General features: G+C 46.8%; 1 protein-coding gene across 2 annotated transcripts in view; it reads left to right on the top strand.

Annotated features, from left to right (window-relative positions):
• The first annotated feature begins 2,374 nt into the window (after positions 1–2,374).
• LOC132386081 (up-regulator of cell proliferation-like) overlaps positions 2,375–17,547 on the top strand; it is a 41,246-nt gene continuing 26,073 nt past the window's right edge. Inside the window, exons 1-3 of one of the 2 annotated variants that reach the window (XM_059958377.1) lie at positions 2,375–2,635; positions 3,715–3,838; positions 12,576–12,678. The gene's annotated coding sequence lies outside the window, so the exon portion shown is untranslated. Of the gene's footprint in view, positions 2,636–3,488; positions 3,839–12,575; positions 12,679–17,547 lie in introns of those variants that run through there. The other variant, XM_059958376.1, reaches the window with a different exon arrangement.

The raw sequence follows: 17,547 nt of genomic DNA, 5'->3' as shown, positions 1-17,547 counted from the left end.
TATGAATTAGTTGACTATCTTCAGAGAGCAAGATAGTGATATAGCGTTCATGAACCATTCAGAAATCTGAGTCTTTGGAGACAAAACAATTCTCCCCAAACTCCTAATGAAATATAGTCACTAACATCCTTTCCTCATAATTGCATCAATATGTCAGGTCAAGGATAAGTCCTCTGAGACGTTGACAACCAGGATCTTGAGACTGCTCACCCTTTCCAATGCTGATCCCTCAACAAGGACCGGGGTGTGTTAACACCACAAGACCTTCAGATAGACCAGCACAATTAGGCCATTCAGCCCATTGAGGCTTATCAACCATTCCATCATGGCTAATTTATTAACCCTGTCAAGCCCATTCTCCTGCCTTCTTCCCGTAACCATTGATGCCTTGACTAATTAAGAACTTATCAATCTCCACTTTAAATATACTAAATGACTTGGCCTCCACAGCCATGTGTGGCAAAGAATTCCAACATGTGCCTTCAAGTACCCCAAAACCACATCCTTAACAAATGACTGCAATGTCTTCACAATCACTGAGGTCAGACTAACTGGCCTATAATTTCACTTTTTCCTGCCTCGCTCCCTTCTTGAAGAATAGAGTGACATTTGCAATTTTCCATTCCTCTGGAAGCATGTCAGAACCAATTGATTCTTAGAAGATCCCTATCAATTTTTCCACAACCTCTTCAGTCACCTCTTTCAGGACCCTGTGGTGCATACCTTCTGGTCCAGGTGACTTATATACCTCTAGACTTTTCTGTTTCCCAAGAACCTTCTCCCTAATCATGGCACCATCACACATTTCTGCCCCCCCCGACCCACTGGAACTTCCAGCAGACTGCTAGTGTCTTCCACAGTGAAGACTGATGCAAAATACTTCTTCAGTTCATTCACCATTTCTTGTCCCCTCTCTCTCTAGCATCATTTTCCAGTAATCCAATATATACTCTTACCTCTCTGTTACTCTTTCTGTATCTGAAGAAACTTTTGGCATCCTCTTTAATATTATTGGCTAGATTGCCTTCATATTCCATGTTTTCCTTCTTTATGACTATTTTTAGTTTTATTCTGTTGCTTTTTAAAAGTTTCCCAATCCTCTAACTTACCACTGATTTTTGGCTTTGACTTCTCTTGTCAGCTACAGTTATGTCATCCTGTCTTTAGAATTCTTCTTCTCCTTTGGGAAGGAATCCTGAACTTTCCAAATTGCTCCCAAAAATTCCAACAATGGCTGTTCTGCCTTCCTCCCTGCCAGTGTTCTTTTCCAGTCAATTTTGGCCAGATCCTCTCTCATGCCTCTGTAATTCCCTTTACTCCACAGTAATACTGATATGTCTGCCATTAGCTTCTCCTTCTCGAATTGCAAGGTGAATTCTGTCACATTGTGATCACTGGCTCCTGAGGGTTCCTTTGCCTTAAGATTTCTAATTAGTTCTGGTTCATTGCACAACACCCAATCAGAATAGCTGATCCCCCTGGTGGGCTCAACCATGAGTTGGCTTAAAAGCCGTCTCATACGTACTCTAGAAATTTCCCCTTTTGGGATCCTGCACCAGCCTGATTTTCCCAATCTACCTGCACATTGAAATCCCACAAGACTATCATAACATTATTCTTTTGGCATGCATTGTGTACTTCATGTTGTAATTTGTAAACAATATTTTTCTGACAGTTTGGGGGTCTGCATATAACTCCTCTCAGAGTCTTTTTACCCTGTCAGTTCCTTAACTCTACTCACAACGATTCAACACTTTCTGACCCTATGTCACCTCTTCTAATGATGTGTATTTTTTTATCAATGGAGCCAAACCACCCCCTCTGCCTACCTGCCTCTCCATTCGATACAATGTGTATTTTCCCTCCTCCTCCTGACAGTCACCCAGGTACCTGCTTCCTGTAACTCAGGGGTCACTGCCTCCCTGTAACTCCTGCCTATCACCTCCTCATTCTCCTGTTTGAGCTGAGGGTCACCGAACTGCAGCTCCAGATCCCCAACACATTTTCTGAGGAGCACCTGGTGCAGGTATGGTTATCTGGGAGAATGGAGGTCTCCCCTATCTCACACACAGAACAAAACACCGTCCCTGGGGCCATTCTCTCTATACTGCTGTGCCCCAACAGGTGAGGAATGAACAATTACAAAGAAAAAGAGAAATTTAACAGCTGCTGACCTCACCCAAGCCTGATGAGCCAAAGCCACTCTGAACACTGACCCACTCACTACAATGGCCGCTCCACTTGTGCTGGAATTATATTTATTCACCCTCTCTCATGAATCCCGCTCAGTGATTAGTTGACAAACTGCCATGAAGTTCTGCCTTGTTAATCTTGAGAGTAGACCTGATTGAAAAGATGGCTCTCTTCTCGTGCTCCCTCTCAGTACTCTCTTAGAAGTTTGTGAAGTTTCGGCCTGTCGTATAAAACTTTGACACACTTCCATTGATTTGTGGTGGACAGTACATTGACTGGTTGAATTATGGTTTGGTAGGGGAACACCAAAACCTTTGACTGGAAAGGTCCACACAAAGCCGTAGATATGGCCGATCCCATTCTGGGTACATTGTGTGTCCCACACCACGAACCTTCGGCTCACAGCAACATCGACAGGAAACTGCAGACACGGGAATCTGAGGTAAATTTGGAAACGGCTGCTCAGACTCACCAGGTCGGGCAGCATCTGCAGAGAGAGAAACAAAGATAGTGATTCAAGTCAGTGACTCTCAGTCAGTGCTGGAGATGGAGAGGATTGAATCCGGGAACAGACGTGGGGAGACGGGGGTAAGGAGTGAGGAAGAAAGAGATGATCAGAGAGGGCTGGGGTGTGGTGTGTATTGGGAGTGGGGCAGAAGCTGGTTGAGAGAGATGGGTGAGTTAGGGGTTGTAGAGTGGAGATGGGGAGAGAAATGTCCACCGGGATTCATTGTGTGGGTGAGGAGCAGGGAGGGAGAGGTGAATGGATGGAAAGTGAGGGGGTGGATGGGGAATGGGGAGAGAGAGAGGTGGGTACGGAGTGGTGAGAGAGGTAGACAGGTGGCAAGAGGAGGGAGAAAGGTGGATGTGTTGGGAGAGAAGTGCATGGGGAGTGCGTAGAGAGGTAAATAGATGGGAAGTGGAGGGGGAGACAGGTGAGTGGCTGGGGAGTGGAGAAGAGGTGGGTAGGTGGGGAGAGGACAGCGAGAGGAGGGTGGGTGGGTGGGTGTTGAGTGGGAAGAGAGAGTGGGTGGGGAGTCGGGAGAGAAAGATGAGTGGGTGGGGAGCAAAGAGGTGGGTAAGTGTGGAGTGGAGAGAGGTGCGAATGGGTGTCAAGAGGAGAGAGGTGGGTGGGGATTGGGGAGAGAGAAGTGAGTGGGTCAGGAGTGGAGAGGTGGGGAGTGGAGAGAGAGAGGTGGGTAAACTGGAAGAGGAGAGAGTGGTGGGTGGGTGGAGGGTGGGGAGACAGAGACATTTTGGGGATTTGAACTGTTAATTGGGATCAGTACGGACAGATGGTTACCAGTCAGCACGAAAATATTGGGCTGAAGGTCTGTTTGACTGTACAGACTGTCACGTGATTTCCCTGATAAGCAAAGGATGTGGTCTGAGTGAGACTGAAAGTGAAAGCTCCGAGTCTCTCTATAAGCCTGGGTACGCTCACTCTGCCTTTTGCTGTTTTACAGTTTGGTTTAGACTGATTCACTGTTGTCTCTGGAATTCCGTTCACTCTCCTTCCAGATATTATTTCTCCAGACTGAAGAAAGCTGACTTCATTTCTCCGGTGACAACCTGTGTGTCCCACACCACGAACCTTCGGCTCACAGCAGCATCGACAGGAAACTGCAGACACGGGGAATCTGAGGTAAAATTGGAAACCGGGGTGGGGGGGGAGTGAGAGGGAGAGAGACAGACAGACAGAGAGGGGGCGAGAGGGAGGGGGAAGAGGGAGAGGGGGAGAGTGAGAAAGAGAGAGTGAGAAAGAGAGAGAGAGAAAGAGAGAGAGAGAGAGAGAGGGGAGGGAGAGAGGGAGAGGGAGACAGACAGACAGACAGACAGAGGGGGGAGGGGGAGATGGGGGGATGGAGGGAGAGGGAGGGGGGAGCGAGAGGGAGAGGGAGAGAGAGAGTGGGGGGAGAGGGAGAGAGAGAGAGTGAGAGAGAGAGAGAGGGGAGAGGGAGAGAGGGAGAGGGAGAGAGAGAGACAGAGACAGACAGACAGAGGGGGAAGAGGGAGAGGGGGAGAGTGAGAAAGAGAGAGAGAGAGGGGGGAGAGGGAGAGAGACAGACAGAGGGGGGAGGGGGAGATGGGGGGAGGGAGGGAGAGGGAGGGGGGAGCGAGAGGGAGAGGGAGAGGGAGAGAGAGAGAGTGGGGGGAGAGGGAGAGGGAGAGAGAGAGAGTCAGAGAGACAGAGAGAGAGAGAGCACAGTTTATAGTCCTCCGGCAGCCACACCCTGAAGACACCCGTCCCGAGGTCACTCCTGGAGATATCGAAATCCAACCAATCAACAAGCTCCAAGATTGGAACTCAGCACCGTGAAGAACCGCAGTTAGAGTCCGAGGCATAGAGAATTTCAGCACAGAAACAGGCCCTTCGGCCCATCTAGTCCATGCTCAAACTATTTGAACTGCCTACTCCCATCGTCCTGCACCAGGACCATTGCCCTCCATAACCCCACTATCCAATAACCTATTTAAACTTTGCTTCAATGTTGAAACTGAGCTCGCATGGACCACTCGGTGACCGAATCTGCAGACAACACCCCAAATCAGGCCTCACCAGCATAATATCCCATCTCCTGTACTCGGTACATTGATTTATGACGGTTAATGTGCCTAAATCTTTATTAACCACCCTATCTACCTGTGATGATGGGCCTGTATTCCCAGATCCCTTTGTTCTACCACACTCCTCAGTGCCCTACCGATCACAGTGTAAGGCCATAACACACGGGAGCAGAATTAGGCCATTCAGCCCATCGAGTCCACTCCACCATTTCATCATGGCTGATCCTGGATCCCACTCAACCCCATACACCTGCCTCTACCATATCCTTTGATGCCCTGACCGATCAGGAAACTATCAACTTCTGCGTTAAATATACATTGGACTGAGCTTCCACCACAGTCTGTGGCAGAGCAAACCACAGATTCACCACTGTCTGGCAAAAGACAATCCTCCTTACCTCTGTTCTAAAAGGTTGCCCCTCAGTTTTGAGACTGTACCTTCTAGTTCTAGATACCCCCAGCAGAGGAAACATCCTCTCCTCATCCACCTTATCTAGTCCTTTCAACATTCAGTACGTTTCAATGAGATCTAAATTCCAGTGAGTACAGGCCCAAAGCTGCCAAACACTGCTCATATGTTAACCCCTTCACTCCCAGAATCATCCTCGGGAACCTCCTCCGGACTCTCTCCAATGACAACACATCCTTTCTGAGATATGGAGCCCAAAACTGTTGACAGTACTCCGTGCGGCCTGACTAGTGTCTTAGAAAGGCTTAGCATCATCTCCTTGGTTTTATATTCTATTCCTCTTGAAATAAATGCCTACTTTACATTTGCCTTTTTTTACCACAAACTCAACCTGTGAATTAACCTTCTTGGAGTCTTGCACGAGGACCCTTAAGTCCCTCTGAACCTCTGATGTTTGAATTTTCTCCCCATTCAGATAATAGTCTGTACTATCGTTCCTTTTTCCAAAATGCATTATCAGGCATTTCCCAACACTGTATTCCATCTGCCGCTTTTTCCCCATTCTTCCAATTTGTCAAAGTCCTGCTACAATCGCATTGCTTCCTCAGCACTACCTCCCCTCCACCTATCTACATATTATTTGCAAACTTTGCCACAAGGCAATCAATTCCATTATCTAATTCATTGACAAACAATGTGAAAAGCAGCAGTCCCAATACTGACCCCGAGGAACACCACTAGTCAATATAAGCTAACCAGAAAAAGCCCCCTTTATTCCCACTCGCTGCCTCCTGCCTGTCAGCCATTCCTCTATCCATGCCAGTGTCTTTCCTGTAACACCATAGGATTTTATCTTGTTAACCAGTCTCATGTGTGGCACCTTATCAAATGCTTTCTGAAAATCCAAGTAAATGACATTCACTGCCTCTCCTTTGTCCACCCTGCTGGTTACTTCCTTGAAGACCTCTAACAAAATTTCAGCAAGAGTCCAGCAAAATTTCCCTTCACAGAAACCACGCTGACTTTGACTCATTTTATCATGAGTCTACAAGTACCCCGAAACTTCATCCTTAATAGTAGACTCCAATACTTTCCCAACCACTGAGGTTAGGCTAACTGGTCTATAATTTCCTTTCTTTCGCCTTCCTCCCTTCTCAAAGAGTGGAGTGACATTTGCAAATTTCCAGTCCTCCGGGGCCATGCCAGAATCCAGTGATTCTCGAAAGATCATGACCAATGCATCCGTTATCTCTTCAGCAATCTCTCTCAGAACGCTGGTCCAGATGACTTTCACTTTTGAAATAGCAATGGCACTCACTCCTGCTCCCTGACACCCAAGACTACAAGACCATAAGATGTAGGAGCAGAGTTTGGCCATTTGGCCCATCGAGACTGTTTCGCCATTCAATCACGGCTGATCCCTTTCTCCCCAGGACCTATCCTGGTTGGTTACACTCACAGTTGTTTGCACTAAATTCCATCTGCCATTTTTCCAGTTGATGCAGACCCCTCTGCTAACCATGATAGGCTTTTCGCTGTCCACAACATCCCCAGTCATGGTGTCATCTGCAAAGTTGCTGATCCAGTTAACCACCTTATCATCCAGTTGATTGATACAGACGACAAACAACAATGGACCCAGCACTGATCCCTGCTGTAAACCACTGGTCACAGGCCTCCAGTCAGAGAGACAACCTTCTACCACCACTCTCTGGCTTCTCCCACAAAGCCAATGTCCAATCCAATTTACTACCTCATCCTGAATGCCGAGCAATTGAACCTTTCTGACCAGCCTCATATGCAGGACGTTGTCCAAGGCTTTACTAAAGTCCATGTAGATAACACCCACTGTCTTGTCTTCACCCATTTTCCTGGTAACTTCCTCAAAAACTCTATAAGATTGTTTAGACATGACCTACCACACACAAAGCCATGCTGACTCTCCCTAATCTTTCCATGTCCATCCAAATACTTATACATCCGGTCCCTTAGAATATAACTATGTCGACTCAGGCCTAGGGGGCCAGCGTCGGGCATCCCTTAGAATACCTTCCAATAACTTTCCCACAACTGATGTCAGACTCACCGGACTTTCATTTCCTGGTTTCTGTTTCGAGCCTTGTTGAAACAGCAGAACAACAATGGCCATCCTCCAGTCCTCTGGTGCCTCTCCTGTCACTAAGGATGATTTAAATATCTCTGCTAGGGCCCCTGCAATGTCTGCACTTGCCTCCTGCAGGTTCCAAGAGAACACATTGTCAGTCCCTGGGGATTTATCCACCCCAATTTGCCTCAAGTTAGCAAACCCCTCTTGCTCGGTAATCTGTATCGGGTCCATGAACTCGACACTGCTTTGTTTCACTTCTATAGACTCTGTGTCCTTCTCCTGAGTAAACACAAACCCCTCCTGCTCGGTAATCTGTATCGGGTCCACGAACTCGACACTGCTTTGTTTCACTTCGATAGACTCTGTGTCCTTCTCCTGAGTAAACACAGGTGCCTAAATTCCATTTCAGTTCCCCCCTATCTCTTCTGGCTCCACGTCTGGATCACCATTCTGATCTTCCAGAAGACCAATTTTGTCCCTTGCAATCCTTTTGCACTTAACGTATCTGCAGAATTTCCTATGATTCTCCTTCACTTTGTCTGCTAGAGCAACCTCACGCCTTCTTTAGTTTCCTGATTTCTTACTTCAGTGTTCTTTTGCATTTGTTGTATTCCATAAGCACCTCATTAGTTCCTACCTGCCTATACCTGCTGGGCACCTCCTCTTTTTCTCAACCAGGGCCTCAATATCTCTTGAAAACTCGAAAGTGGCCTCCCGCTTTGCAAGTACACCTTTGCCGGAAAACAGCCTGTCCCAATCCACACTTGCCAGATCCTCTCTGATACCATCACAATTGGCCTTTCTCCAGTTTATAATCTCAACGTACAGACCAGACCTATCCTTGAAACTCATGGCATTGTGGTCACTGAATGCAAAGTGTTACCCTGCACAGACTTCTGTCACCTGCCCTGTCTCATTCCCTCATAGCAGAACCAGTAGCGCATGATCCCTCGTTAGGACTTGTAGGAAGTAAACTTTCCTGAATACATTTGACAAATTCTATCCCATCCAGTCCTTTCACAGTATTGGATTCACAAACAACATGTGGAAAGTTTAAAATCACCTTCTACTTGTGTTTCATGAAACAGTCTGTGATCTCTCTACAAATTTGTTCCTCTGAATCTCTAGGACTGTTGGGAGTCTGTAATATAGTCCAATTAATGTGCTCATAGCTTTCTTATTTCTCAGTTCCACCCCTAACACCTCACTTAGACAAGTTCTCCAGTCTGTCCTGATGGAGCAGTGCTGTGACATTTTCCCTGACTAGTGATGCCACCCCCCTCCTGTAATTCCTCCTGCTCTGTCACGTCTAAACAACGGAACCCCAGAATATTGAGCTGCCAGTCCTGCCCCTCCTGCCACCCAGTCTTACTAACGGCTACAAGGTGATGATCCATACGCTAAGTTCATCCACCTTTCCTACGATGCTTCTTGCATTGAAATATCAGCAGCTCAGCACCATGCTCAACCTTTTGATTCCTGACTTTGTCTGACCTCTTACCAACATCTATCTCCTCAACCTCTCCACTAACTGTTCTGGCACTCTGATTTCTATCCCTCTGTAACTCTAGTTTAAGCCCCACTGTGCAGCATTAACAAACCTTCCCACTCGGATATTAGTCCCACTCTAGTTTAGGTGCAAACTGTCCCTTCTGTGTGGGTCCAACCTTTCTTGGAAGAGATCCCGATGTTTCAAAAAGCTTACACCCTCCCTCCGACACCAACTCATTAGCAACATGTTAAACTGTATAATCTTCCTACTCCGGCCTCATTGGCACGTGGCACAGGCAGCAATCCTGACATCACAACCCTGCATGTCCTGCTCTTTAACTTAGCACCCAACTCCCTGAACCCCCTATGCAGAACCTCATCACTTGTCCTGCCCATGTCATCGGTACCTACGAGGATCACGACTTCTGGCTGTTCACCCTCCCACTTCAGAATGCTGAAGACCTAATCCCAGATGACCCAGACCCTGGCACCTGGGAGGTACATTAGCATCTGGGAATATACTTCCCAGATAACAGACCCTCCTTTCTGTTCCCCTAACTAATGAGTCCCCTATCACCACAGTGTGCCTCTTCTCTCCTCTTCCCTCCTGAGTCACAGATGCAGACTCAGTGCCAGAGACACAACCACTCTGACTTTCCTCTTTTGGTTATCCCCACCCCAACCACCGCCCACGCTGATAGTATCCAAAGTGATATACCTGTTGAGGGGGATTGCCACAGGGGTATTCTGCACTAGCTCCTTAACCCCTTTCCCCTTCCTGACTGTCACTCAGTTTCCTGTGTCCTGCACCTTGGGTGTAACCACCTGTCTATAAGTCCAATCTATCCCCCCCCCCCCCCCAGCCTCCTGAATGACCCGGAGTTCACCCAGTTCCAGCTCCAACTCCTTAACGCAGAGTGTTAGAAGCTGCAGCTGGAAGCACTTCTCACAGTTGTAGTTGTCAGGAACACTGGAGATCTCCCTGCGTTCCCACATCCTGCAAGAGGAGCATTCAGCTACCCTGCCAGTTATCTCTGCTGTCCTCAGTGAGCAGATATAAAGAGGGAAAGGGTGAAAACAACTTTTCTGGATCTTTCTTTTCTTTGCTTTCCCTGTCTGAAGCCTCAGGACCCCCCACTCTAACTCTGCCCACTCCAATGATGGCCGCTCTGCTTGCCCCGCCTTCCTTTAATTTGCTCTTGCTGATCAATCCCGAACGCCGATTGCTCACTGGTCAGAGCTCAGTTTTGCTGCGGTGATCTGCCGCTGCCTATCTCTACTTGGACAGTGGACCCGAGTGAAATCCCCTCCTCGCAAACTTCTGATGTTCGATTGGTCGGTGGTCAGAGCTCAGTTTTGCTGCGGTGATCTGCCGCTGCCTATCTCTACTTGGACAGTGGACCCGAGTGAAATCCCCTCCTCGCAAACTTCTGAGGTTCGATTGGTCGGTGGTCAGAGCTCAGTCTGAGTGCGTCTGTAGATCACAGACTCCGACAAGACCCCAGCTTCCTTTAAAAAAGAGTGAAGAGGCATGAGCAAGAAGAATTTAAACTGTTATGCAGACAGACTGGGAGAAGTTGCCCTCTGGCACTGTGTGATGTGGGGATTGGGGGGTGGGGGAAGTGGGGGCCGGTTCAGCTCTCTGTTCCGTGAGGTTTACTCATCTTCACACTGACCTGAGGCTGTGGCCTGCAACTAACGGGCTTCTGTGGACTCACCTTCAGCAACTTAATTTCTCAATGCTGTCTGCTTACTTCCAATTGCTTTTTTTTCCTCTCAGGTCTTTGACATTCTTCTTTTGTTTGATGGACTCTTTGGGTGTTTGTTCTGTCACTGCCTGTAAGGACATAAATCTCAAGGTTGTATAAAGTCCCACCACCACTGGCTGTTCACCCTCCCTGGTCAGGACGTCCTACAGACATCAGAAACGTCCCTACCCCTGGCACCAGGGAGGCAACAGCTTTATAGAGACAGGAGAGACTGCAGATACTGGAATGTGGAGAGACAACAAACTGCTGGAGGATCTGAACAAGTCAGGCTGTATCTGTGTGGGGGGGAGAGGGTGGGGATCAATTGTCGACGTTTTGGGTTTTGACACTGACAATTCCTTTCCCTCACAGATACTGCTTGACCTGCTGAGTTCCTACAGCAGCTTGTGTGTTATACCATTTCAGAGGCTTGTCTACACCCAGTGGAAAGCCCCTCTACACCCCTTACAGCCGAGTCCCCTGTCACGACAGCTTTTTCTGTCTTTTTCCTCCCCAGCTGTGGTCACACAAACGTTCCTGTTGCTACTTTCCCCTGGTTTCCACCTTTTGCAGCAGGAACATTCCACTGGACGGAGTTCTCCTGCCATGGACACCCTTGCACTGGGCCCTCTCTTCCTCCTGGACAGAGAACATGCACCTCACATTCACTGAGTGTATTGAATGCTCGAAGCCGTCATTAAGGAAGAAATAGCAAAACATTTAGAAAGGAGTGGTTCCATTAGACAGACACAACATGCATTCAGAAAGGGCAGGTCCTGTTTGACAAACTTACTGGAGTTCTTTGAGGACATAATGAGTGCAGTGGATAGAGGGGAACAGATGGATGTCGTATGCTTAGATTTCCAGAAGGCGTTCAATGAGGTGCCGTACAAGAGACTTATAAATAAGATACGGATGCATGGAGTCGGAGGAAGTGTATTGGCATGGATAGTGGATTGGGTAACCAATAGAAGGCAGAGAGTTGGTATAAATGGGTGTTGGTGAGTGGGGTGTTGCAGAGTTTGGTGCTGGTCCTGCACCTGTTCACCATTTACATTGATGATTTTGAAGAGGGGACTGAGTGTAGCGTAGCAAAATTTGCTGATGACACTAAACTGAGTGGAAAAGCAAATTGTACAGAGCATGTGGAGAGTCTGCAGAGGGATAGAGATGGATTAAATGAGTGGGCCAAGGTCTGGCAGATGGAATACAATGTTGGTAAATGGGAGATCATCGACTTTGGAAGGAATAAGATTGCAGCATGCTGTTGTGCAGAGGGACACGGGAGTGCTTGTGCATGAATCGTGAAAAGTTGGCTTGCAGGTACAACAGGTTATTAAACGGAATGTTAGCGTTCATTGCTAGAGGGATTGAATTCAAGAGCAGGGAGGTCATGCTGCACCTATACAGGGTACTGGTGAGGACACACCTGGAGTACTGTGTGCAGTTCTGGTCTCCATACTTGAGGAAGGATATATTGGCTTCAGAGGCAGTGCAGAGGAGGTTGATTCCGGGGATGAAGGGGTTAACCTATGAGGAGAGATTGAGTCGCCTGGGACTATACTCTCTAGAATTCAGAAGAATGAGAGGGGATCTTATAGAAACATACAAAATTTTGAAAGGGATAGTTAAGATAGAAGTAGGAAAGTTGTTTCCATTGGTAGGTGAGACTAGAACTAGGGGACATTGCCTCAAGATTCAGGGGAGACGATTTTGGACAACGATGAGGAGAAACTGTTTTCCCAGACAGTGGTGAATCTGTGGAATTCTCTGCCCAGGGAAGCAGTTGAGGCTTCTTCACAATGTTTAAGGTACAGTTAGATAGATTTTTCCATAGTAGGAGAATTAAGGGTTCTGGGAAAAAGGCAGGTAGATGGAGCTGAGTTTATGGACGGATCAGCCATGATCTTATTGAATGGCGGGGCAGGCTCGATGGGCCGGATGGCCTACTCCTGCTCCTATTTCTTATGTTCTTACTTTCTTATTACACCAACAAGATTCTTCGTTGATAAACACTGCCTGTTACAATGTAACATCCCTGCCTTTGTCTTCATTTCAGTGAACAACCCACCCTTGCTGCTCACCAATCAGCTGTTTCCACTGACACACATCACTTCCTGAATGGTGACATCACCTCCAGCTCTTCCAATGGTCTCGACAAGGTAGGTGGGCTCTAAATATGCAATGGTCTGTCCCACTGCTCTCCCCCAGGTCCTCCTCACTCACCTCTGCTGCCTTCTTAATTCCCCAAATCTGCACAGCATCATATTGTTATAGAACCTCCAGACCAACTTGTCCATCCTGAACAAGATTCCCATCTGAGCCGGTCCTATTTCCCTGCATTTTGCCCAGAGATCCACAGGTTCCTGGTTATTTTATTTATTTATTTTGATGTACATCGAGGAAGAGGCTCTCCCAGCCCTCTGAACCGTGTCAGCCTGGGAACAGCCGACAACTCCCCAATTTATCCTTAACCTAATCATAAAACAATTTACAATGACCAATTTACCTACCCAGTATGGCTTTGGGCCGTGGGAGGGAATGGGGGCATCTGGAGGACACCCACATATTCCACGGGAAGGATGTACAGAGAATACTGACAGAACGGTGACAGAACGTCATCGCACTGTCCCCTTTGTTACCATGGCACCCAGTAAGGTGTCAGCAGTTACAGGGAGAAGGTAGGAGAATGGGGTTCAGAGGGAATAATAAGACAGCATGTTGGAATTGCAGAACAGACATGATGGGCTGAATGGCCTAATTCTGCTCTTATGTCATCTGGTCTTATGTATAAATAATGAACAACAGTCCCAGCACCAATCCTTCTGATATATCACTCATCACAGATCTCCAGTCTAAGAAACACCTCCCTCTGGTTTCTCTCCTCACCCTCTGCTTCTTCCCATCGAGCCAGATATGAATTAGTTCACTTACCTCCTTTGGATCTCTGAAGACCTCACCTTCTAGACTAGCCCTGAATGCATCTCAATCTTTCCATCAGGACAGTCAATATAACATAGAAATACAATCGTGTCAGCATGAGTTAATCAGTCTGATGGCCTGGTGGACGAAGCTGTTGGTCCTGGGGTACCGTTTCCCAGATGGTAGCAGCTGGAACAGTTTGTGGTTGGGGTTACTGGTGTGTGCTGACACCATCAGACCTTAAGACGGAGGAATAGAATTAACCCATCAGGCCCATCGAGACTGCTCAACCATTCTGTCATGGCTGATTTATTAACCCTATCAGCCCCATTCTCCTGCTTTCTCCCTGTAACTTTTGATGCCCCAACTAATCAAGAAACTACCAACCTCCGCTTTGCAATGAATTCTACTGATTCACCACCATCGAGCTGAAGAAATTCCTCCTCATTTCTATTCCGAGTACACTAGTTCTAGACTCCCCCACTATAAGAAAATCCTCTCCACATAAACCCCTTTCAATATTCATAGGTTTCAATGAGATTCTCTCCCCCCCCCCAACCCCAATTCTTCTGAACTCCAGCAAGTGAAGGCTAAGGACCATCAAACACTCCTCATGCATTAATGCTTTCTTTCCTGGATACATTCTTGACCCTTTGCACCTAGGTTTTTGAATTTTCCCCCAAGTTAGAAAATAGTCCATGCCTTTATTCCATCTACTAACATGTATGACCATAAACTTCCCTAAGCTATATTCCATCTTTCACCTCTTTGCCTGTGTTTCTAACCTACTTAAATTCTTCTGCAGACTCCCTGCCTCCTTGACACTATCTGCACCTCCACCTATCTTCATATCATCAGCAAACTTGGCCACAAACCCATCAATTCCATCATCCAAATCATTGACATATAACGCAAGAAGAAGTGGTCCCAAAACCACCCCTGCAAAACACCACTAGTCACCGGCAGACAACCAGAAAAAGCCCCCTTTATTTCCACTCTTTGCCTCCTGCCAATCAGCCAATCTTCTATCCATGCTAGTAAATCTCATGTAATACCTGGGCTTCTATCTTGTTAAGCAGCCTCATGTGTGGCACTTTGTCAAAGGCCTTCTGAAAATTCAAGTAAACAACATCCACCGACTCTTCTTTGTCTATCCTGCCTGTTATCTCCTCATAGAATTCCAACAGATTTGTGGGGAAAGATCTTCCCTTGAGGAATCTATGCTGACTACGGCCCATTTTATCTTGTGCCTTCAAGTATCCCAAAAGCACACCCTTAACAATCGACTGCAACCTCTTCACAATCACTGAGGTCAGACTAACTGGCCTATAATTTCAATTTTTCTGCCTCTCTGCATTCTTGGAGAATGGAGTAACATTTGCAGTTTTCCATTCGTCTGGAAGCATGCCAGAATCAAATAATTCTTGGCAGATCACTACTCATTCCCCACAATCTCTTCAACCATGTCTTTCAGAACCTTGGGGGTGTACACAATCCCTCCTCCTTGAGAAAACCATTGACCCAACCCGAGACATCCCTGATCCTGGCACCAGGGAGGCAACATGGCATCCGAGTGTCTCTATCGCGCCCACACAATCTGGTCTCTGTTCCTCTGATTATGGAATCTCCGATCACCACTGCAGTTCTCTTCTCCTCTCTGCTCTTCTGAGCCACAGCACCAGACTCAATGCCAGAGACCTGGTCAGTGCGACTCCCCTCTCAACAGTGTCCAAAGTGGGTACCTGAGGTTACGGCCATTGGGCAATACAGAAAAGCATTGATATTACACCAAGTGGGTCCTGACTAGAGTCTTACAAAGGCTCAGCATAGTCTCCTTGCTTTTATATTTTATTCCCCTTGAAATAAATGCTAACATTTCACTTGCCTTCTTTACCACAGACTCAACCTGTAAAGTAACCTTCTGGGAGTTTTGCGCGAGGACTCCTAAGTCCCTCTGCACCTCTGATGTTTGAACCTTCTCCCCATTTGGATAATAGTCATCAACTGTTGTTCCTTTTACCAAAATGCATTATCATACATTTCCCAACACTGTATTCCATCTGCCACTTTTTGCCCATTCTTCCAATTTGTCAGAGCCCTGCTACAAACGCATTGCTTCCTCAGCACGACCTACCCCTCCACCTATCTTTGTATCATCCATAAACTTTGCCATAAAGCCATCAATTCCATTATTTAAACCATTGTCAAACAAAGTGAAAAGTAGCAGTCCCAATACTGACCCCTGAGGAACACCACTAGTCACCGGCAGCCAACCAGAAAAGGCCTCTTTTATTCCCACTCGCTCCCTCGTACCTGTCAGCCATTCCTCTATCCATGCTGTAACACCATAATATTTAATCTTGTTAAGAATCAAATGCCTTCTGAAAATCCAATTAAATAACATCCAATGCTTTTCCTTTGCCTGCCATGCTTGTTACTTGCTCAAAGAATTCTAACAGATTTATCAGGCAAGATTTGCCATCACAGAAACTATAGAACCATAGAACATTACAGCACAGAAACAAGCCCTTTGGCTCTTCTTGGCTGTGCCGAACCATTTTTCTGCCGAGTCCCACTGACCTGCACCTGGACCATATCCATCCATACACCTCTCATCCATGTATCTGTCCAAGTTTTTCTTAAATGTTAAAAGTGAGCCTGCATTCACCACTTCAACTGTCAGCTCGTTCCACACTCCCACTACTCTCTGCATGAAGAAGCCCCCCCTAGTGTTTCCTTTAAACTTTTTCCTTTTCACCCTTAACCCATGACCTCTGGTTTTTTTCTCCCCTAGCCTCAGAGTAAAAAGCCTGCTTGCATTAACTCTAATTATACTCATCATAATTTTATGTACCTCTATCGAATCTCCCCTCATTCTCCTATGCTCCAGGGAATAAAGTCCTAACCTATTCAACCTTTCTCTGTAACTCAGTTTCTCAAGTCCCGGCAACATCATTGTAAACCTTCTCTGCACTCTTTCAACCTTATTAATATCCTTCCTGTAATTAAGTGACCAAAATTGCACACAATACTGCAAATTCGGTCTCACCAATGTCTTATACAACCTCACCATTACATTCCAACTCTTGTACTCAATACTTTGATTTATAAAGGCCAATGTGCCAAAAGCTCTATTTCCAACCCCATCTACTTGTGACGCCACTTTTAGGGAATTATGTATCTGTACTCCCAGATCCCTCTGTTCTACTGCACTCCTCAGTGCCCTACCATTTACCTTGTATGTTCTACCTTGGTTTGTCCTTCCAAAGTGGAATACCTTACACTTGTCCGCATTAAACTCCATCTGCCATTTGTCAGCCCATTTTTCCAGCTGGTCCAAATCCCTCTGCTAGCTTTGAAAACCATCCTCACTGTCCACTACACCTCCAATCTTTGTATCGTCAGCAAAATTAGTGCCAGAGATCCGGCTGCCACAGCTTGTCCCAGGTAAGTCATCCCCGCCAACAGTATCCAAATCAGTATACTTGTTGTTGAGTGGAATGGCCACAGGGGAACACTGCTCTAATAGCCCTTTCCCCTTCCCTCACCTGACGGTAACCCAATTACCTGTGCCCTTCTGCTTTGGGGTAGCTGCCACCCTGAAACTACTATCTATAAACTCCTCATCCTCCCGAATAATCCGGAGGTCATCCAGCTCCTGCTCCAGTTCCCTAATGCAGTTTGTTAGGAGCTGCAGCTGGATGCACTTCTTGCAGGTGTCGTTGTCAGGAACACTGGAGGTCTCCCTGCCTTCCCACATCCTGCAAGAGGAGCATTCCAACATCCTGCCTGACATTCTCTCTAAATTTACTAGTTAAAAAAGAAATTGAAAGAGTAAAAAACAACAACAAAAACTTACCGGAACCTACCCTCACCTCTGCCTGTTCACGCCAAAGCCTGTTGAACCAAAGCCGTCCCACTCTGACTCAGTCCACTCCGACGATGGCCACTTCGCTAAACGAAACTTCTTTTATAGTGCGCTAGCTGACCGGCTGTCTTCAGCTCCTTCGCCCTCAATTGGTTGGCCATTTAAAAAACTGAAAACGCCCATGAATCCTCTCCTTCTCGAGCTCTGACAATGGCCTCTTCGCTAGATGAAACTTCTTTTA

This window comes from Hypanus sabinus, unplaced genomic scaffold, assembly GCF_030144855.1.
Source record: "Hypanus sabinus isolate sHypSab1 unplaced genomic scaffold, sHypSab1.hap1 H_7, whole genome shotgun sequence".
Taxonomy (NCBI): Eukaryota; Metazoa; Chordata; class Chondrichthyes; order Myliobatiformes; family Dasyatidae; genus Hypanus; species Hypanus sabinus.
Note: the sequence above shows the minus strand (reverse complement) of the source record. Positions and strands in the feature narration are given on the sequence as shown.